Here is a 23,564-nt window from a genome sequence, read left to right on the forward strand (position 1 = left end):
GGAGCGCCGAATTTGATTCCGCTGCGTTAACCAGGAAGTCTCGTCTCACTCATTCAGCATCAACGTGTTTCACTGTGTAAAGAGTTAACTTTTGTGCTCTTTTGTGTTTATCTTTGTGCATAGTCAAGCCCTTCATTATGGTACGAGAAAGGTAAAAGTTTTGGATATGTTGTAGGAAGGGAACAGCTACACCGCTGCAGGACGCCATTAATGCATCAATGAGTCCACGATTCTTTTTATTTAAAAAGGAGGAAAAGAATATAAGATCTACAGCTGCAGTGTCCTTTAACCAAGGCACAAAATGAGTTGTATGTTGATGTAATAAGGCAGTAGTCCAGATGGAATCTGCTTTAGGGATTTGGATTGAAGACTGCTGGAAGAAGAACAACGGCAGTGCTACACAATCGCCTGAAGAGGCTCCTTTACAAGAGCTGTAACGCTCTCCTTTGTTGTGCAGTAAAATTAAACTCATCATTATCGGACAAGTCGTCGTGTCATTGTTGGTGAGTAGCCATAATTAATTTTCTACGTACTTATTACATGTACATACGTTTAGTGTCACTGTATACAATTTTTCTTGCATTGTACGTATTTATTGCTGGTGGCCTGTCTGTTGTAATGGCTGTAACATATCTGATATCGGAGATGCATGATATATTTAAAATAATATTTAGGTTTTACTGTATATAAACAGTGTGTTTACATACAGTACATAATTTCAACAAATTTTACCTAATATCTAAGAGAATACAAAGGGTTTATGCTGTATAACTGTGCAGGACATGTTTATAATAGTGTGGGAGAGTTTATAAGGGCTTAAAATATATAAAAATAACTATATGAACATATGGTTTTTATTTCGCGGATTTTCACCTTTTGCAGGGGGTTCTGGAACGCAACCCCCACAATCAAGGAGGGATTACTGTATTGCCTATGAGAAGTAGCAGTGGCAAGCACAGGCAATGATATTTTATACCACAACACCCATTACTCTAGCTGTGTGGCATTCAAGAAGGATGCATCACTGTCTGTGTCATCTCCACGGGCAAAGTCAGTTTGCTCCAATTGAGACTAGACGACATTTAGGCAAGATTGGATGCACAGAACAACATATGAAACTGCTAAGACACTAGACACTGCAATAGAGCCATATGACTATACTGTCTTTTGAAGAGATCGGACTGAATTGTTAGGTAAAAGCAAAGAGTAGGTGCATGTTTTATGGTGAAGAACATAATGTGAACGAATGTTAGAACTGTCTCTGTAAAGTGTACACCTCTGATTCGCTATTTTAATTGATCACGTTTTGTCCATTTTATCTTCCAAGGGAGCCTCCAGTGTTTTTTGGTGGCTGTTTATATTCCTCCACAAGCCAAAACAAACAATGCGCTGAACAATTTGTACATCATTATTATAGAACTAGCTGTGCTGCCCAACTAATGCAGGTTAAAATCAAAGTAATCCATGTGATCTCAAAATTGATTTTTGCAGTGCGCCATGCAATGCATGTGTCTCTGTTCTATGCCATTTGAAATAGAATTCACAAAAGTAGTGTTAATGTTTGTAATAAACCATCAATTGTAATGACAAATACAATGAATTTTTTTGCTAAAAATGTCTGTGATGTGCCAGCTGTTTGAATGACAGAGACATAGCAACTGAACGGACACACGGACACTTTACTAAGGTTGATATCAGCACTTCCACCCTGAGGGATTTTTTATTGTTGCTAGGGACTTCAGCAAAGCAAACTTAAACAATGTTTATCTTAAATATCACAAGCATATCAGCAGCCTTATGACGTTTCCTAATACTCTGAATTACTGCTACACCCCAATACAAACTGCCAATGTGCACTACTATGTGCATCCTTTGGACAGTCTAATCACATGTCAGTACTCCTGCTGAACAGTCAATCATAAGAACAAATATTGTAACATAACAAAATGTTTGTGCGTATGTGTTTTATATGTATATATAATATTTGTGAACACATATGTTGCTGTGTATTTTTTATGTGTGTATGTGTGTCTTTTTGTTGGTATTGTCTTATTGTGTATTGTCCTGAAGAGAACTGCAAATGCCATTTTCATTGTACTGAGTACCCATGACAATAAACTTGAATTGTCTTGAGTAAATCGAAATAAACCCATTTAAATATCATTTATTATGAACTTCCATACTCCATACTTCACTGCAGCATGCACAAGGCCACAAAGACCTACTTCAAGAATGTGATGGCTGAAAGGAACTGATTGGTTAATGGGGGAGCTATGTGCCTGCAGTTAACAACGAACAAATTACAAGTCTGGTTTACACACAACCAAAGTCCGGCTGCATTCCATAATATAATACTTTTGAATGTGTTTTATCCCATTATTGTTGTAAATGTCAAATCATTTTATTATATAGTGGAATCCAAGTGTATACCTCATAAAGGATGTTGTCACAGAATTCCATGTCATCACCTTATTCCAATGTTCTCTTCATTTAGTTATTGTGATGCTACAATGAAAGTAGAAAACTGATCACTCACATGCTGTAGGGTAGATGAAATATGTAGTGAATGTCTCAAAAGTTGACTTCATGGTGGATGTGTAACTTTGGTTGTAACACATATTTATTGAATTCTTTACCAGCTCTACTCAGTTTTCTGGTTATCGCTGCATTTCATGAAACAGGGTTGCCTGCGAATAAACAAATAACATCATGCTGCTCATGCCTGACACCTGGCTGGCTTTATTAAGTGGTCAGTGGCAGGTATTGTAAAGGATGTCTTGAATGGTGTTCAATCTTTTATTGTGGTCAGTGGCAGGTATTGTAAAGGATGTCTTGAATGGTGTTCAAACTATATAATCTCTTGGTTCAACACATTACCCAACAACACATGGAGGCAACAATACATCTGTAAATATGAAAAGCTTTTTGTTGATGGTCTATGGAATGATCTGCGTTTCCTTTTCATGGCTTTGCTCTTATCAGTGTTCACAAATTTTTTGGATTGGTTTAAAGTAAAAATAAAAATTGTACAATTAATTTCCCACGTAAAACTCCACTTACTTTATCTCCCCAGCCAACATATGCTTTGATATGTCATACTGAGCAGACGTCCTCACAAAAGCCAAAAATCTGCCATGTAGTTAAAGTCATTTAAATGTTTGAACAAAGAATAATAGACCATACAGGCATTCTTAGTGTGTTATAGTAGTACTAAGGTCACCATTATCTGACGTGGTACAAATTTGCCTGTTTTGCACAGCTGCCTAGAAGTGGTCATATACATAATGGACATGCAAATGTAATAATTTGCATACCTTACATGCTAGTTTTCCTATAAACTATACTTCTGCTTCTCTGTATAGCTATTTTTACCACTGAATGAATATAGTGTCTATCTGTTTGATTTACCACTATTATTATTATCCTTTAATTTTTTCTTCATCACACCCTCAGTAGAATATTGCTTGGTATCTGTGGCTACAAATACTGTACTCACATACTCTAGAAGTTTATTCACATTACATATTCATTGTTGGACTTATCTAAACATTTTAAAATCAAGTACAAGTTGGGTGCCATGATATAGTTTGAGATTTCTTTATTTTGAAATATTACTTCATTGCATTTATGTTGAATTAATTCATTACATGGATGGTAGTGGATAGAACTTCTTTTCAGTAAATAAGATGTTAAAAGAATGCAATCCTTTTTGGTTCACGGTAATGTACACTTAGTTTGTAGTTGGATTGAGTGATATGATACTAACACAGAAGTGATTGTAGCATGTAATGTGACTCACAAATAAAGAACAAGAATAAATAAAGCTGTCATATGTTAAAAGAAGGACAATTGTACAATAAGACAATTTTTTAAATTAATTTCCTTAATGGCATGATATTTTCTAACCCGCTCAATCCAGATAAGGGTCACAGGGGTTACTGGAATCTGTCTGAGCTGGCATAGAGTGCAAGACAGTAACAAACCCTGGACAGGGTGCTAGTTCATCACAGGGGACCACATACACACTCACGTTCCAAACACACACTAGAGCCATCTTAGAGTCACCAATTCACCTAACCTGACTTGCATTTCTTTGGACAGTGTCAGGAAACCCACCCAGACACAGGGAAAACATGCAGACTCCACGAAGGGAGGACATAGTACATGAGCCCTGGTCTCTTTACTGTGAGGCAGCAGCACTACCACTGCTTCACTATTCTGCCCTTCTTTAATGTAAAATATAAAATAATTAGTAAACAAGAACATAGAAAGTGGGTTGGAGAAACAGCCTGGTCATTTAATTTCAACTGAGTGGAGAAGTTAATACATGCATGCATTTAAGCACTTTTATAAATATTTTTATCTTCTCTCTCTCCCTCCACCCACTCTGTTTCCTTTGCTCCATAATACCCTTACCCTGCTTCATCTAGAGATCTTAGAACACAGGTTGGGAGCCCCTTTCACTCGTGGACTTATGGATGGATCCAAGACAATGTTTAGTAATCAGATTGATATACAAGCTGGACTCACTGGACAGAGAAAAGACAATTTACATTAGATTGCCCTCCTTGAAGTACAACACATATAATGCAGTGAATAAAAATAAGAAACACTGGCCTTTTGGACCTCACAAACAGAAGAGAGGCTTGACTGTCTGAATGACTCATGTTTTATGAACCACAATAGAATGGAAGAAAGGAAAAGAGGGCAGAGATTGTCAGGCAGCATGTTATTGATAGTCAAAAAAGGAGTAAACTCACAATACTTTGGAATTGTGAAACTGTGCTGAAAAGTTTTCACTTGGTCACATAAGTGGTCATATCCTGTGATTTCTAGTCATGTGAATTTACATGTTTAGGCAAGGAGATCAGCAACTGTAGTCATCAAGTCTGACAGTTGTGTAATTTGACATCAGCTTAGCACACCATACAACACATTTTAGTCAATTAACTTCACGTCACATAGGAAAATTATTTAAGTAGTTTATGTTAGATTGTGAACCTATAATTGTCGCAAATAAATACAATACCACTTAATTAATGTGGTATTTGAACAAAATAGAAGCAAATGCTTGGTTTGGCATTGTGTGATTTGGAAGAGAATTAGCAAGAAGAAAGCAGATGTTGAAATTGTAACTAGAAAAATTTAAACCGTTCACATGGACTTTGGAAAAGCTCCATGAAAATTAGTTTTCTAATGTCTATATTTCTTAATTGTAGTAGCTCAAGACTTGGAATGGATTCACTCACATTGGTCACTACCTGGAGCTTATAAGCATTCAGGAATTGGTTTATCCCATATGTCCTTTAACGGGGGTTGGGAGGGGTGGTAGAGAAGAACAGGAAAGAAACATGCACTTTTAGCCAGTTCCTTACACAACAATGAAACAATGAAAACATTTTATTTTTTCCAAAGGGATTTTTATGCTTAAAACAGTCTCTCAGGTTTCAATGCTTTGATTACCAGAATATAAAAGTTCAATACCCAGGATCTCTGTCCCACAGGACTTACCAAGAGCCTTCCAGACATTTTAATATCAATTTATTTTTTCCAGGAAATCCTTGTTTCTAAGAAACATTGTCACTTCTTTGAAGCAGAGTTGACACCTGCAGCAGAGCAAAGTTCTTTCTGTCTGTCTGTCTTTAAGGCACACTGACTGATGAACTTTCAGATGCTCTTTTGTAGGCAATCTCCAAGACATGTGACCAGAAGACACTGACTTGTATAGACTGTACTGACCTCAGTGGGCATTCTTTGTGCCCACTACTTCAGGGATGGCTCTACCATATAGGTGAATTAGGTGGTCGCCTTAGAAAGCTAAGTTGTATGGGAGAGACATTTTATTAGACATACATATTTGCACAAAACCTCATTGATTCCCCTGCCACCACACTCTCTCAAAGCACCAAGAGGGACCCTTCCCCCTTCTATCTGACAGACATGTATGAGTCGCACAAAACTCCAACGGGCACTCTACCCCCACTCTTTTATCTAACAGTCAGACAAACGTTTCATGAAACCCTAGTGGGAACCCACTCCCACTCTTCGATCTGACATTTTCAATTTTGTCTAAAGCAGAAAAACACATAGAGCCAGTACTGGATTGTTTTCTGTATCCCTCCGGGGCACAGCTTCTGTGTCTTTTTCCTGCTTTCACTTGCTCTGAGGTATCAAGAGTTAATTATTCTTTTCCCTATGCTTTTTCTGTGCTTTTGGCCTATTTGTTATGAGGAGGCGGAGGAGTAGTTAACTGTGACAGTTATGATCATGCCTCTGACTGTTCTTAAACCACAAATAAAGTTTTTTGCAAAGACACAACCAGGAGAATTAAAACAATGGGTAAATGGAATTCCAAAGATGCAGTGCTTAACAGTTCTTCAAATGACTCTACCCTTTCCCTGAACTTTTGGTCTCTTTGCGCTAATTACGATGACAAGGCTATCTTAATTTAGTTATAATCATATGGTTACTCTTGCTTAATATTTTCTCTATATATATATTACACTATTACACCTGAACAAGAACAGTCATACAGCTATGGTATTTATACTTGACAAAATCATGGGAACATCAGGAATACATCACTGCATAAATAACATAAAGTCAATAGTAGTCATGTTTTCAGTAACAGACAGAATGTTGCTTAAACAGATTGACCGAGCATAAACGTGAATTAAGCTGAGTAACATACACATTCACTAGACACAGTCACAGATATCCGTACTTTGCCAAAGATGGAATATGGTATCCAACAAAGTTCATTTCCTCTTTGTGGTCTATGGAATGAAAACACTGAACATTATAAGACTGTAAAAAATTCTGCTGTATTGATTTTGGTTTCAGCTGAACTGAGACTGATTGTTTCACCAAGATATGATGCAAACCAAATGAGTTCCTGAATTAATCCAGTCAAGTGTCAAAGTGCAGTCAGGCAGTGGTGATGTAATGATGTGCAATGGATTTTTCCGGTTTAAGTTTAGTAATGTAATATAAACAGAAAAAAATTTGAATGATACAGTATATTTGAGCATAGCTGATGATCATATGGTAGTGGACTTTTTAAGCTGGACAATGCTCCATAGCAAAAGGTTTGAGAACTCATGTAATGGATCCAGTAACTAGAGTGTAAATTCAGCTTAATAACTGGCCTCCACTATGTCATAATGCAATTCAGCATTTGTGTAATAAGATAGGACAATCGCTCTAGAGTAGAGATGACAATCAGCAAGTTTGCAACAAATGTCTAACACATTGTAGACCACAGGAGCTGCCATTGTAGTGCTGTACTTTTATCATTCTGTTATATCTATATCTATAGGTGTCATCAGTAGAGACATAGCAGCAACTGACCTCCAAATTCTGGGTTAATGCTAAAAAAAGTCAGAATATTAAAAATGAGTTGAACAGCCCAAACCATCTGTGACTGAGGACTGAGTCTATGTGTTGCTATTAAGGCTACATTCAGTTTGCAGTTAAAAGTAATTCAGGATATTTAGCTCATATCAGATATTTTTTTTTTACTTTTCAAATTCACTTTGCAAGAGATTAAAATCCAATCTAACTGTACAATTGGCTGTCTTCAATTTGGAAAATTCATAGTAATTGATACATCAGATAGATACAACACCAGCTACATGCTGACTGCTGACTTTAGTTTACAGTGGATACTGTTTGCAAACTCATCAACTCACAATGGCAAGTGCTTAAAGCTGCTTTTTGAGGAATAATCACTATTAAATCTGTACCTAAAAACTGTAACCATCAGAGAGGAGCCAAGTCTTGTGCCAAGAAGATGTGGAGTGGTTTGATGCAAAATAGTGGTTTGACAATTTTAGAATGTCAAGGGGCCACCTATTTACAACAATATCTGTCTGCAAGACTCACTCGGAAAAATATGTGCCTGAGGTGTGACTTTTTTTTTTTTTTGCATCATACATTTCTCTATAAAAATGTAATATATGTCACATTAACTAACCAAAACATGCCAACACTGAGATACAGAATATTTATAACTAATTAAAGTTATCTCTCTGTTTAACCTGTCTGCCTACAGTGATGCTGACAGCATAATACATAATCTTACCATGTAGCCCCACAAACATACATTTTTTATCTAGATCCCTGAAATAAACTAACTAGACTAACATAAGCAGTAAATTTAGTGAATTTAGTAAATTCAATGAAATCTCAATACAATGATTATCTTTAAATGTTTACCCAGGATTCCAGTTTACTATATCCTCCCAACTGTATGCAAAGAACTTTTTTTCCAATGAGAGATCAACTATTGAGAACTTTGTTATTATGCAAGAAATGAATATAAAGAGTGTCATCAATCAAGGCAATTGTGAACAATAAAGGACAATATTTGCAATATTTTACTGTAAATTTTAATACAATCATATACAATATATGTTTATATTTTGAATTAAATCAGCCTATAGCAATACATTCAAAGTATAACTGTGTCTGTTGTGAAATACATCAGCTTTGAACACACAGAAATGTTTGGGGCAGCCACCCATATATTATACCTGGCTGCAATGGTTTTCAATAAGCACTGAAGTACACAGGTCGAGTTATCAAGTTGAAATGTTTCATTGAGTTAAAATGGCGTCTTTATAGACCATGTCCCGGAAATGGTGTCATCTTAGATGTCGGGACCGGACGTCATGTTTCATGATGGCGCCGGAACCAGAAATAATGTTTTTTGGGTCACTGGAACCAGAAATGATCTCTTTTGGAGCATCGGAACCGGAAGTGATGTCTTTTGTGGTGCAGGAACTGGAAGTGATGTCTTTGCAGAGAAACAGGTAAGTTTTCCCGTATCTGGTCTGCAGAGGAAACAGAGAAAAGTTTAGTGCACTACGCCACCCCCTGGCCTGGCATGGAATTACCTTCTTTCGGTCCACTCAGCTTCCTCCTATTCGCACATGTATGACACTGTCCATTATTATTTTTTTAATTATTATTCATATTGTAGGCTATAAATTTTGCTCCCCCAATATTTATGATAAGCTAGTAAAAGTCTTGGCACCATGGAGGTAAGCTAAACTGCAACACATAAGCTTAGGTAGCATAATGATAGAGGGCAGCAAACATATGACTACTTGTGATTTAAATATAAAGTAGATGTCATGCGAGGCTTTTAAAGGGCATGAAAAGCTCCATGCAAGAAGACAAATCAAAGGTAAGATCCTTGAAAGAGAGACAAGGTAGCTTAATCAAGAATCATGTTACATCATTTCTAGTTAGAGGGGATGTCAAACTTAACAACTGAGTTGCTGGATCTTATCATCTTGACAATGTCAGGTGGCAGAAATTGTGGCACATGATACAGTAAATTATAAGACTCCATGCAGACTTTTCATCATAGTTTCATTGTCAGCTTGCCACATTCTTCAGCCAATAACGTGCTGCCTGACTGCATCAGTGCCTGTACGAAAGCTTTCCAGATATGGCAAATTCAGAAACAATCTTGGTCCTTGTATTTCCTTTTTCACTTCTGTCATGGTATTACAAGAAAGATAAATCAAACTGAGAGTATCTGTTCTATTTGCATGGTCCAGAACAACTTGCTTCTTTTTTACCTTGGGGCCAAGTTGTATGCATACTAATTTCAGGTGAGTGCTCATTGTGCTCTTGCACAGCGCTCTCGCATACAAATAAGCCTACAACTTTAGACAAAATCAAATGAGTTCCAAATAGGTCTGAGTTACTGTAGATTTTGAACTGCATACCATGACATGACTTCCCCTTGCTCGGTAAGCAGCTAAAAGTCTTTGGATAAGTTGAATAGTGTAATGATGGCTTTATACACCTGCGACCAATGTGAATGTCATTGTGGTGGAGTTCCACAATGGGGAAAACATCTATAGACCTAAAACGTAGCCTTGAAGCAAGGAAGGACATCATTAAAAGGGTGACACAGGGAAATATTTAAAAAATTTAAAAAAAAAATCCAGAAACCCAAATGTGGAAAAGTAGTCAAAAAGAATCAAATGAAAGTTATTTCATGGTAGAATTTAACACTGCCTTTTTAAGACCTGTACAGATATGAGAATATCAAAGATATTGATTCTGTGGGGCTCTAGTCTTGTGTCCTTGTAAGCAAAGCGGGCTGCCCTGACTCCATAAAGCAGGAAGGGTAAAGCTGCCTCAGGCAAAAACTACTGAGAGTCTAGAATCAGGAGGAAGTTACGCAAAGGCTCACTGGTTGGAGAATGAAATCAGGGTTGAGAGAAGGGAGTGGGAGGAAAGAATGGAGTACTTTGATAAGATGTTTGATAGGTGGGCTGTCAGAAACTCTTTACTTGCAATGCTGATTTGTTTTAATGAATTTTTAAAATAATTACTGTTTTTAATTTTGGCATATTTGTTTAGTAATGGGGCGGCACGGTGGCGCAGTGGTAGCGCTGCTGCCTCGCAGTTAGGAGACCCGGGTTCACTTCCCGGGTCCTCCCTGCGTGGAGTTTGCATGTTCTCCCGTGTCTGCGTGGGTTTCCTCCGGGCGCTCCGGTTTCCTCCCACAATCCAAAGACATGCAGGTTAGGTGGATTGGCGATTCTAAATTGTCCCTAGTGTGTGCTTGGTGTGTGGGTGTGTTTGTGTGTGTCCTGCGGTGGGTTGGCACCCTGCCCCGGATTGGTTCTTGTGTTGGCTGGGATTGGCTCCAGCAGACCCCCGTGACCCTATTCGGATTCAGCGGGTTAGGAAATGGATGGATGTTTAGTGATGTCTATTTTGTTTATTGTTTCACAATCAGTCCCACCATTTTTTGCATTGTTTTTATAGGCATTGCAATCCTGTTGACAGCAGTGACATCTGACATACCTAAACTGACCTTGGAGCTTTAGATAACAAATGAAAGACTTTACTAGAGCAGACAAAAAAGCAGCCAAATAGACAAATAAATATTAGATTTATTTTTGACTCTCAATCTAGGATTACATTGGATTTTAGTGGTATCTGTTCTTTGACTGTATATTTCAAACATCCTAAAATCATCAATATTATCTCTCTCCTGCTCAGAGCTCTTAAACTTTTTATGTAGATGTGGTTTTTCTAATCAGTTTTTAGCATGAGCCTTTCCACCAGACAAAAATGTTCTCGTTTATCCATAAAAGCCAAGTGGTTGAAAGTGTTATTTTTTTTATCTCGATCTAGAGGCATATTGTGTTCTTCCTGTGTTTTTTCTACTGTGTGTACTTTATTAAAAAAAAAAAGCTTTTCATATATTACATTGTCATTATCCAACCCGCTATATCCTAATACAGGGTCACAGGGGTCTGCTGGGGCTAATCCCAGCCAACACAAGGCACAAGACAGGGACAAATTCCTGGGCAGAGCACCAGCCCATCGCAGGTCAAACACACACACACACACCAAGCACACACTAGGGGTAATTTAGGATCGCCAATGCACCTAACCTGCATGTCTTTGTACTGGGGGAGGAAACTGGAGCACCCAGAGGTAACCCATGCAGACACAGGGAGAACATGCAAACTCCACGCAGGGTGGACCCGGGATGCAAACCTAGGTCTCCTTACTGCAAGGCAGCAGCGCTACCACTGCGCCCCGTGCTGCCCAATATTAAAATTCCCAGTCATTATTCTGAATACAGTGACAACCTACGGGGGCACTTAGAATTTATAATATATACCTGTAAGCTTTTCGTCCCAAACATTTATATTTAACTAAACTAAATACTGGAGTTTGTTTCATTATTAATGTAACATTGCTGATAATCTCCAGGGATAAATTCTTCTGACAGGAACCTTTACAAACTACATTTAGTTATGTATTTGGCACTGCTTGAGTCCTTAGACTTAAAATAAGAAAACAAGGAAGGTCAGTCTATGGCATGGAACCCTGGTAGATCCAATACTAGGAGAGAGGTTGTTGTGGGGAACAGGTATAATCTTAAAAGTGTGAAAGCACCTGTGGCACAAAGTAAAATACTTCAAAGGCTGGAGTATAATGAGTAATAATCAAAATCAAGCAATGCATCCATCCATCCATCCATCCATCCATCAGTCCATCCATTTTTGAAACTATTCCAGTTCAAAGTCCAGTATGGCTAGAGTATACCTCAGCAGCCTTGGGTGCAAAGGAGGACCAAAAAGCTTGAAGACAGTGCCAATCCAGCAGAGGGCACATTCACTCTCACTATTGAAAATTTAGAGTCAAGGACTTCGGGGTATCAGAAGAATAATAGAGTAGCTGAAGAAGACCTCTGCAGAGAGGGGAACATGCAAAGTCCACATAGACAATGTCTGTGCTAGTATTTCAGTCCAGGAAACTGTTCTAATCATTTTACCACCAAGTCACCTAAATCAAGCACTGGAATTACTGTGTAAGGTACCAATGGTGTATGTGATGAGCTTGTTTTCTTTGTGGTCCTTTGCCTAGAAATTACAACAGGGTTTTTGCAGTTTCCTAGCAATGAACATTTATTCCCTATCAGACCCTAAAAACTAACAGAGAAAATGATCCTTTGGATAGAATTATTAGCAACTTATGAATAATCACAAAGTGTGCCTGATCTTTTAATTTAACGACAAGGCAAAAGGGATCACTGCATATTTACTAATGTGTGCCCATTCATATGTCATGATCTGAAGCAAAAACATTGTAACTAATCAGCAAAGTCTCCTTACTTCATTGCACAATGTGTTTTCACATAGCATATGGTACATATTTTTGTATTTTACACAGCAAATAACCCTTCAGTAATGGAAAGACAATGCCATTTTATTATAATGTGGCATACTATAATCACAGCATTTATACTTGTGGTGTGTATAACAACATCATTCCAAATGTAATCCATCAGAGTAAAGGCAAATTAACAATTAAACAGCCTCATAAGCATGATGCAATATACACTGCATAACCATTTTCAAAACCATTCATAACCATTTAATAGTAACTTAAATTCAATTATACAGCGCATGTCTCTGTAGTCATGGAAAGTACAATTGGCAAGGCGAAGTGTTAAACCTGAAAATTTATCTACAACAGTAAGGAAGAAGAGAACAAGAAATCTGTTACATTAAGCTTTAAGCTCTTAATTTAAAAATAACTCAAAAGTCTCCTTGATCCTGCTATTTAGGTTTTCAAATTAGAAAGAGATACACTGGTTATTTCCTTCTGTTATGTGTGACAGAGATATGTTTTTTTCTTTTCAGGAGATGAACAGTTGCTTAGGTGATATAGACTACTACCTAGAGCACTCTCTATGATGGAGATGCTTGAACTAGAAAGAGACATATGGATGCAGATATGATCTAGTTTGTATATACAACTTTGCCCACTTTGGTGGTGAAATGTTTATTGAGATCCCATCTCTGGAGGATGCAAGAGCTTAAAACCTTTCATATTTTAAAGATGAAATTTGGAAAGGGTTGAAGACATTTTAAAGGAATATACATGGGTACCTATTAAAACAAATGATGGATTCTATGTGTTAGTCAATGTGTCAGCTCTGAAATGGACTGGCACCTGCATAATAACCCTGAACAAGCAGTTCTTAAAAATGAATGAATGATTTAAGTGCTGAAAAGGAAGGTTCATGTTATTGTATACACAGTTAGGCATTCTGACACACAAGGTAGAGGTTTTTTTGTTTTACAAGCCATAGATTATCAGTGCTGGTTGGACAAAGCTAAAGAAATGAAACCCAGCTACACTTACTTCCATCATATTTGTCAGCTGCACATCAAACAATTTCACCTTCAAAGACAAACATCTCATTTAACTTCAGTGGCACAGAAAACAAGTCACAGCATAGAGCAGAGCAATACCGGTAGTATATCTGTCTCAGTCAACCTCTCTAACACATAAAAGGAGAGTGCCATGATTAGTTGATGAAAAACAAGAGGATGTATATATTTAAGTTTGTAAAGTGAAAATGAATCAAATCTGAAGCAACAGGTCAAAAATATAGGAAGGCAATATCAAAGTAAGCAAAAAAAGGCAAAGTCTTAAACAGTCAAGAAGTAAGTCAGAAGTCCAGGAACTCTAAATTAAAGTTATCATCACTGCTGTTGAGCATATGTCAAAGTTCATCCTGAGAGACTAATATTAACTGCATGAACTGGAAAATGAAGCACCAAAAAGGTGCAAGGCAAATAAAAGTCAAGGAAAATAGACTAAAGTGAAGATCAGAAAGAACATCAAGAACCAATAATACAAAAGTTGAATGTCCAAATCCAGAAACTTAAACATTGTTGGTAGCACACCACCATCTTAACTAGCAGTAGCTCAATGACATCACTGTTACAACTCCCTGTAGCCACAGGGTAATAACAGAGTTTTGTCATTAACAACAAAATAGTGCAAAATGGTTCCATAAAAATAAACACAAACACAGATTGGTGATGAGAAAACTTAAAACTATAACAAACGTTGTTATTAACTAAATACAAAATCAAATTAAAAATTATATAATACTTAGAAAACCAAGTTTTTATTTTTAAGCACCACAGAAATCATAAGAATCACCACTTTAGTAGCCTTTTTCCAAGTTTTTGCAGGTTGCCCTTCAAATCTTTTTCCTGCTCTCTTAGGGGTCCTGAGCATCCTTTGGGATGACACCTATTCTTTTCATATCATTTAACCCCACCTCCAACCATATATTCTTTGTTCAAAAATCCTAAACTCTAAGCTTAGACAAAGGCAAAGAAGCACAATGTTATAGTGCTAAACTTAAGAAGTGCTCAATTTTCTTCCTTTCCTATCATACCATGTGTATCCTGCATAGCCCTATTGCGAAGCAATGTTGGCTGCTGAAAAAAGTGGTTTGGATGGAGTCTGTCCCCTATCCTGTGCACTACAGCACTTTCTCAGTCTTCTGAATAAAGTGCTGGATCCACTTTGATGGGGTCTATGTCTTCGGCATGTCAAAAAAAGTTTCATTCCTGTGGGCCATACCTGATACACCATCCTGTCTCCTCCAAACCCAGGACCTCTTTATTGCAGCTTGTACTCGTGGGTTCATTCTTTTGGTTATTATCCAGAGTTCACGATCAAAGGTGAATAGATAGATAGATAGATAGATAGATAGATAGATAGATAGATAGATAGATAGATAGATAGATAGATAGATAGATAGATAGATAGATAGGAGTATTGCCATTGGTATAAAGAACCCCTGGTAGTGTTTCTTTGCACACTTCTGAGTAATTAATTGGCTGAGAGTACCCGGTGTTAGTATATCAGAGAGAGGATGTGCAGTAATTTTCATATTGGCACAAAGTTTTGTTTTCATTCCCTCCTGTGATACTACTTAGCAGGGGTCTAGACTGTGTCCCATGACCAAGCCTGTCATTTTATTTAGCTTATTGATTCATTGGGCCTCTCTTGAGGTGATGTTACCAGCCTACCATACCACAGCTCAGAAAATTGCACTGGTGGTCACAAAGTTAAGGACTATGTGAAGGATGTTATTTCCCACATTAAAGGAATGCAGCCTCCTAAGAAAAAATTAGTCTGCTCTGCCTTTTCTTACAGTTGTGTTTGAAAGTTTGTGAACTCTTTAGAATTTTCTATATTTCTTCATAAATATGACCTAAAACATATTATATATTTGTGAGTGGCAATAGTATGTGAACCTTTGCTTTCAGTATCTGGTGTGACCCCCCCTTTGCTGCAACTAAACGTTTCCGGTAACTTTTGATCACTCCTGCACAAATTGGAATTTTAGCCCATTCCTCCGTACAGAACAGCTTCAACTCTGGGATGTTGGTGGGTTTCCTCACATTAACTGCTCACTTCAGGTCCTTCCACAATATTTCGATTGGATTAAGGTCAGGACTTTGACTTGGCCATTCCAAAACATTAACTTTATTCTTCTTTAACCATTCCTTGGTAGAACAACTTGTGTGCTTAGGGTCGTTGTCTTGCTGCATGACCCACCTTCTCTTGAAATTCAGTTTGTGGACAGATGTCCTGACATTTTCCTTTAAAATTCTCTGATATAATTCAGAATTCATTGTTCCATCAATGAAGGCAAGCCATCCTGGCCCAGATGCAGCAAAACAGGCCCAAACCATGATACTACCACCACCATGTTTCACAGATGGGATACAGTTCTTATGCTGGAATGCAGTGTTTTCCTTTCTCCAAACATAACACTTTTCATTTAAACCAAAAAGTTCTATTTTGGTCTCATCTGTCCACAAAACATTCTTCCAATAGCCTTCTGGTTTGTCCATGTGATCTTTAGCAAACTGCAGATGAGCAGCAATGTTTTTTTTGGAGAGCAGCGGCTTTCTCCTTGCAACCCTGCCATGCACACCATTGTTGTTCAGTGTTCTCCTGATGGTGGACTCATGAACATGAACATTAGCCACTGTGAGAGAGGCCTTCAGTTGCTTAGAAGTTACCCTGGGGTCTTTTGTGACCTCGCTGACTATTACACACCTTGCTTTTGGAGTGATCTTTGTTGGTCGACCACTCCTGAGGAGGGTAACAATGGTCTTGAATTTCCTCCATTTGTACACAATCTGTCTGACTGTAGATTGGTGGAGTCCAAACTCTTTAAAGATGGTTTTGTAACCTTTTTCAGCCTGATGAACATCAACAACTCTTTTTCTGAGGTCCTCAGAAATCTCCTTTGTTTGTGCCATGATACACTTCCACAAACCTGTGTTGTGAAGAGCAGACTTTGATAGATCCCTGTTCTTCAAATAACACAGGGTGCCCACTCACACCTGATTGTCATCCCATTGATTGAAAACACCTAACTCTAATTTCACCTTTAAACTAACTGCTAATCCTAGTGGTTCACATACTTTTGCCACTCACAAATATGTAATATTCAATCATTTTCCTCAATAAATAAATGACCAAGTATAATATTTTTGTCTCATTTGTTTAACTGGTTTCTCTTTATCTATTTTAAGGACTTGAGTGAAAATATGATGATGTTTTAGGTCATATTTATGCAGAAATATAGAAAATTCTAAAGGGTTCACAAATTTTCAAGCACAACTATATATAGTTCCTCTGTGTTATGAGAACAGTGCAGATTGGTACTTGTAACAATGCACCACCTGTACATCCCCTTCCAGAATAGCAGCAGGGCATAGAGGCTCTTGGTGTGGTGAAACTCACTGACCAGTTCTTTGGTTTTTGATGTTAAGTTAAAGACAAAAACTAAGAAACAAAGCTCTCCACCAGACTCCTAAACTTTGCCTCGTTCCCTTTATTAATACACTATGTAAGTGCAGAATCATTTGAGAATTTCTGCAAGTGATATTAAATGGTGTTTTACTTTTTGTCTGTAAGGTGCACAGAATGAAGAAAAAAGGACTCACATTCATTTCAGAGACACAGTCTTTAAATCTCATAAACTATTGTCTTCAAGAGGAGAACCATGACCTGAGAATTAGAAAGTCTAATTCTCATCTGAGTGAGATTAGCACCAGTTAGTAAGAAAAAGGGAGAATTTTTTTCTTGATTTACAAGGCATCTTTTATTGTATTAAAATGAAAAATACTGTTGCATTTAAAGGAAGAATAAAACCTTCAGATTAATTTATTATTAGCTTTTAGGTTTCTGCTGCATAGCAAGAATCATCCCAGGCCTGGATGGGAGTTCACCATAATTCAGTTTTAACTCCAAAAGGAGGATTTCCTTCTGTTGGTGTCCATTGCTGGCATCCAGATGATGAGTTTTTAAAAGTAGAATACAAGTAATGGACCTGTAACAAAGTTACATTCCTCAGATGAAGTCAAAATGAACAGTAAGAGATGGAGCATGCACAAGAAATTTATATGGAGATGGAAATAGGAATTAAACTCTGTAATGCTGCCAGGAAACTGGAGTGTACAGTATCATGACAGCATTGAACACAAGAGACAACCCAGAACTTAGTTGTTTATACTAAAATTATTGTTCTTATATCCATGTCTGTAAAATGGGGTAACTTCTGCTTTATGTTTTGAATTCAAGAGTGTCTGCTGGTCAATATTTCTGCATTGTTTTGCAAATAATAACTCAAAAATTCTGGCATTAAAAAGTTGATAACTATGAAAAGCAATTTATTGGTTATTCATCAGGCAATACTGACTGATCGATTGAGTCATTAAATATGAAAGAGGGTGAATGGAAACCTTGGAGGTAAGCATACACATAATAATAATAAATAAATAAGGGCTGTTTTCATTTATAAAACAGGGCCAGTTTGCTTGCCATTTAAGACCACTGAACTGCTAACCTATAGCAATCACTTTCAATAATATCCACATTGCACTTCGTTGTTATCGGTTCCTGCAACATAGATAGATAGATAATCAACTATGCAAGGTCTATCTATCTATCTATCTATCTATCTATCTATCTATCTATCTATTATATTATATTATATTATATTATTATTAATAATTTATTGTGTGAAATCACGATCTTGACTACAAGCCAAAAGTAATTTTGGCTGAAATAGAAAATGAATGTCTTGGTTAATTGTTTCCTCACCAGGTCGGCTTGCTTGCTATATACTTCTGTTAAAATCTTCTGTCGCAACTTTGACTCCTTTGAAGGTACATCGTCAGTCCTTACCCATTTCTTGATCTGTACCAAGATGATTTTAAACTTTTCTGTTAAGAAAGAAAGTAAACACGCATGCACATAAGTACATAACAACTGTACTGTCTACTTCGGCGATACACATTAAAACTAGACAAACATAAAAAGCAATATTTTGACAGTAGCAATATTTATATTTATAAATTTGTTTTATAAATGTATTAATGATATTTTCAGAGATGGACTCATGACCAGTACAAGGTAATTTTTTGTTAAGTGGCTTCAAACTCGTTACGTTTCATGAGAGAAAAATCATTTGGTTAGATGACAAGGTTATCTATTTCATTCATATTTTCCTAAAGAACTGGATTTTTCGCGTTATAAAACCTCCTCATTATGCAGTGTATAACATGCCAGTTTCTGTATTTTTGGTAACTTATAGGGTTCGAAATTAATGGGTGGATGGACGGATAAGCATTTCTACACTTCTTTTTGCATAATAACACTAATATCTGTGTTTAAACATTACCTAATATTTCGCAGTTTTGCGTGTAACTGATTTGAATATTCCTTCACCACTAATTCTAATGATAAACCCGTTTTTCAGCGTCAAATGCTACATACAAAGCTTTTGTAAAAGAGAGAAAGGCACATTGAAAACGAGCCAGAGGGGAAAGGGTGGGGAATAACGGGAATTGTTGCGCAGCTTGGTGACGAATCTCTTTGACGGATGGCTGAAGCAGCGAATCGGAATGCACAGAAGTTGACGTCGGCGACAGGCATGTTCTCACTCGACGAAGAGGCTGTCTAGAGTCTAGACATTTGGCGACAACCATAGGGTGGGTTGTGTACAATCAGCACGTTGTTATTCTTTCATGGATTAAACTAGGAAAGCGCATTGGAAATGCACACGCCGGAAGGATTTCGTACATATATGTATACAGAATAAGGTGAGAAACTTGTATCTTTGTAAAGTTTGCGTTTACTATGCTTTACATGTTTAAAACTCCGCCTCTCTTTCACAGCTGGGTTAACTCGGCGTTGCTAGTAATCCTTTAAATCAAATCTCAGGAAACACACACGTTTTAAAACTTGGCAAGTAAAGCACGTTTTAATTTGGCCAAGTACAATCGCACCTCTTGTTCTATAAAAAGCTAACATTTTTCGTGTTTGTCTTAAATGTAGTGTAGTAGTGTTGCATTCATGAATGGGGGTGGGGAGCTGATTCCATCCGCCGTGGCCTGAATGGAGACAAAACTTAAGAGACGTTATTCACTTTTGTTTTTCTAAATTAAATATTTTCTGAAATTTGTCACACAAGCTGGTAGTCGGCTGTTCACAATGTGTGTACTTTTTTCTAAGCGCTTAAGCAATAGAATGTTGAGAAAGGGCAAGTTATAAGTGCCGCGATTTAAAAGAACTATGTGCTGTACTGTATTGATAAAATGTTTACTATTGGATGATTTTAATATGCATTATATATTTGAATAAATAATCAAGGCTATGATCTGAAATGCATATTTTGTTATTAAATAATGCAAAAAATTATATTTGAACATGTGTTTGAACGTGTTTTCTGTATTTTGACTTTTACGTGATAAAAAACGGAAATGCATTAGTAAATACATTTCAGATTTAAAGAGCATATAGCTGAAAGTAAAATTTACTTGAAATCAAAATAGAATACCTTAAATTCCTTTGGGTGGTAAATAGATGAGCTGTTTCTTTGTAATTGACACAGGTTAATCACGGTAAACGTGAAACTGTGTACAGATTCGATTTGAGAAAAGCATTGCTTTATATGAACTTTAAAAAGGCACTTTGGGGTACTGACTGAAGAAAACATTTTGTAAAAAGGAGCCCGAATTGTGTTAATGTGCAGAAGTCAGAAATGAACAGTATATGCGACAATGGACCTTCATATTTTATTTTAACAATTCTTTGTACGTCGTTAATTTAAATGTTGGGTAGTATAACTTGTAGACATTACCTTCCTGTGACATAATAAAAAGTTACAAATCGCCGTTTCTTTGATGATCCTAAAGCTCTGACTAGTTATCAAGTATGCTATATTTTTTGTGTAAATATTGAATATCATGCTTCTAATAATTAATAGTAAATAATACATTGTTATTATTTTAATAATTTCAAATTAAAATTAACTTAGACTAGATAAAAATCTGTAGTTATTTCAAAATTGAGTAAGTTTGGTAAAGTTCTAATTTGTAATCATTCATGTATTACTCTATGGTTGAGCATTTGTCAGTTTATAGTAGTTTACTGTTATGCTGGGGTTTTTGTCAGTTGTGGCAGTTGGATACAATTAGGAAAACAGTTTTAAACAGATCTGCTGCCGATCTGCTTTCAGTATGTTTCGGAAGAGAGGCCTATTCATTAATGTAATATGCTGCCTCTAAGAAAGATGTATTTTTGTGATTTTGGTGTGTAAGTAGTAGTAGTAACTGTAGTATGGTCACGTGTGCAAGAGTACAGTGAAATTCTTACTTGCAGGTCTGACCAATAAGCAACACATCCCCACCACACTCCAGCTCCATGCTAAACAAGAATGTATTAATAGCCATTTTTTCATTTTAGTTTATTGACAACGCATAGTTTAGGTAATTCTTTTAGAATGTATTTTTAAAGATCACAGATGTACTATAGTTCTTATTTTAATATCTATATAAATATGTAATGTACTTTTTTAAGCGCATTGCAAAATAGTGCTGCTTATTAATAAATTGCATAGGATGGATTTTGATAATGCCTGTGTGTGCATGTATGTTTTTTATAACCTTTTTTTATATAATGAATTTATAGTTAATGTAACAATTAGTAACTGATGTCCATAGCTTATGCCATTTTTTGTTGCCTCCAATACTGAAAGTCCTTTAGCACAGCAAGAAAAGTCATTAAATTAGTAAGTGCAAGGAGCAGATGTAGTCACAATTTTGTTGTTTAAAACTGATAGGTAAAGTTTTACTCCAGGTAGACGGTTCAAGTGTTCAAATATCTTCTCAATTAATATACTTGAAAGTCACTCTAGGATGATACAGCAAAAAAAAATCAAGTGAGTGGATATCCTGGGATTTTCCTTCCAGTTGGAAAACCTGAGATGAAATTTGCTGCATATTTTGTGAAACCATAATTTTTGGTGCTTGGCACAGTATAATGTAATTAAATTAAACCTTTCTTCAGTGCAAGAGGCTTTTTTCACTCAGTGAGTTGAAAGGGTAAAAAAAAAAAACAGACGGTAAACATTGCACATATGTATATACAGGAGGAATTCATTTGTCTTTGGAAAGATATGCAAGTATTTAGTCACACACTAAGAATAATTACAGTTTCTAAGCCTTTCTTATTATTTAAAAATGTACAAAAACAATTTATTGAAGTTGTATTTTACATTAACTGTCTCAACTGATTCTGTCTCAATTTTCCATACAGAGATATTAAGCGTAGTCCTAAAAAAGTTTCTTTAAATCTGAACTAATCAGATCTAAATTAATTTAACATGGTTTAAAATGGCACGATGAATATACAAGGAGTGCCACAGCCCACACCGATTGACGTTCTGTTTTTAAATCTTTAATTATTTAATCGGTGTGCATGTCATGCTCCTGTCCTGAAGAAAAAAACAAACCTCAACAAACCTGAAAACTGTCAGCTCTCCAGTTATTTCTGTTAAGTAAAAGATAACTATAAACTCACATGCAATATTTTTTACACATCGTTGAAAATGAAGGGAGAGTATATGAAGTGGAATATAGTGGACAGAGTGTTCAAGCCATGATTGAAGAGAACCATGTTGGATAGTGACTCACTCACAGAACATTCAGATATTGAAAACTTACAATGAATGCAAATACAAGAACACAGTAAGTGGTGGTCTTTATAAAAGTAGAAGAACCAGTGCAATGTGTTACTTGACCATATGTGAGACACATTTAAGTATGATTTGAATACAGCTTTATTGAAATGCTAGAGTTACGTACAAATACAATCGCACATTTTGACACATGCTAAGCGAATGCCAGTTTATTCTTGTATTTGCATACTCATACATCGTCAGGTCTGTCATTTCTGTGAAAGCATTGTAAGTCAGCTGCTTTCACTCTCAGATCTTTTTGTCCACAATGTGCCTTTCATGTGCTTTCTGCTTTCCTCATGTAAAACTGATGTGGGTTGTATACTTTGCTTACTGACAGCTTTGCTGGTACATCAGACGCTTGGCACAGTTTCATGCAGAACTTATGTTATAAACAAGGACAGACATACGCCATGATAAGCAGTTGTTAAAATGTTGATGCCCTTTCACTCATTGAAAGTCAAACAAACCAGGCAAGTCTGGAATTAATTTTTTTCTGTTGATGTAAGTGACATACAGTATATACTGTATATACAAGATACAATTGCCTGTTTGGAGAAAGGTCACACTTGATTGCCAGAGAAAGACAGAGTAACCTGAGATATGATCTGTGAGCTTTTCACAAGCAATGTGTGAAAAGTCATTGCTGAAAATATGTTCACATCACTTTACACAATCCTAGATATGGGCATTTCCTTTTCTGTGCTTAGGAGAAGTGGATATATGTGTGCTCACCTGTACTTGTCACAAGTGATGCTTCACTTTCGACACATATTTGCACTTCTAAGGGAGACTCCTCTGCTCTCCTATGTATTATTCGGTGCACTCTCGGATCTCCAAAGGAGAACTGCAGTTAGAAATACTTTCTGTATACATCAGCACATGCTTGGATTAAACCTCTTTTTATATGAAGGACGAAAATGAAAAAGCCGACACAGCAGGTGATTTTATTCAACCTTCAAGCACGGATGTCGCATGGAAAATAAGCTGCTTGCTCAAATGGTAACATTTGCTCCATACTGAACTGTAAATAAAATGAGATAGGAGCTTCTGGCCCACTATGAAGAAACAAAAGAGATGGTCAAGGAGACAAACAGACACTGATAATTTGCATAAACAGTGCAAAATACTGTGACGTTGCGGGTCAGCTCCACACTCCCTCTTT

General features: G+C 36.7%; 1 protein-coding gene and 1 long non-coding RNA gene across 2 annotated transcripts in view; one reads left to right on the forward strand and one right to left on the reverse strand.

Annotated features, from left to right (window-relative positions):
• Nucleotides 1-17,515: 17,515 nt before the first annotated feature.
• On the reverse strand, nt 17,516-19,189 carry LOC120532150. The gene is made up of 3 exons (XR_005634223.1): nt 19,061-19,189; nt 18,481-18,602; nt 17,516-17,707 (listed from the first exon to the last, which is right to left on the reverse strand). It is a non-coding gene; the product is annotated as an uncharacterized LOC120532150 (long non-coding RNA).
• A 138-nt stretch (nt 19,190-19,327) lies between these two features.
• The window catches only part of il6st (interleukin 6 cytokine family signal transduce), a 56,119-nt gene continuing 51,882 nt past the window's right edge, over nt 19,328-23,564 (forward strand). The window contains exon 1 of the mRNA XM_039758757.1: nt 19,328-19,481. The gene's annotated coding sequence lies outside the window, so the exon portion shown is untranslated. The remainder of the gene's footprint in view (nt 19,482-23,564) is intronic.

The sequence above is a fragment of the Polypterus senegalus genome, chromosome 7 (genome assembly GCF_016835505.1).
Source record: "Polypterus senegalus isolate Bchr_013 chromosome 7, ASM1683550v1, whole genome shotgun sequence".
Classification (NCBI taxonomy): Eukaryota; Metazoa; Chordata; class Cladistia; order Polypteriformes; family Polypteridae; genus Polypterus; species Polypterus senegalus.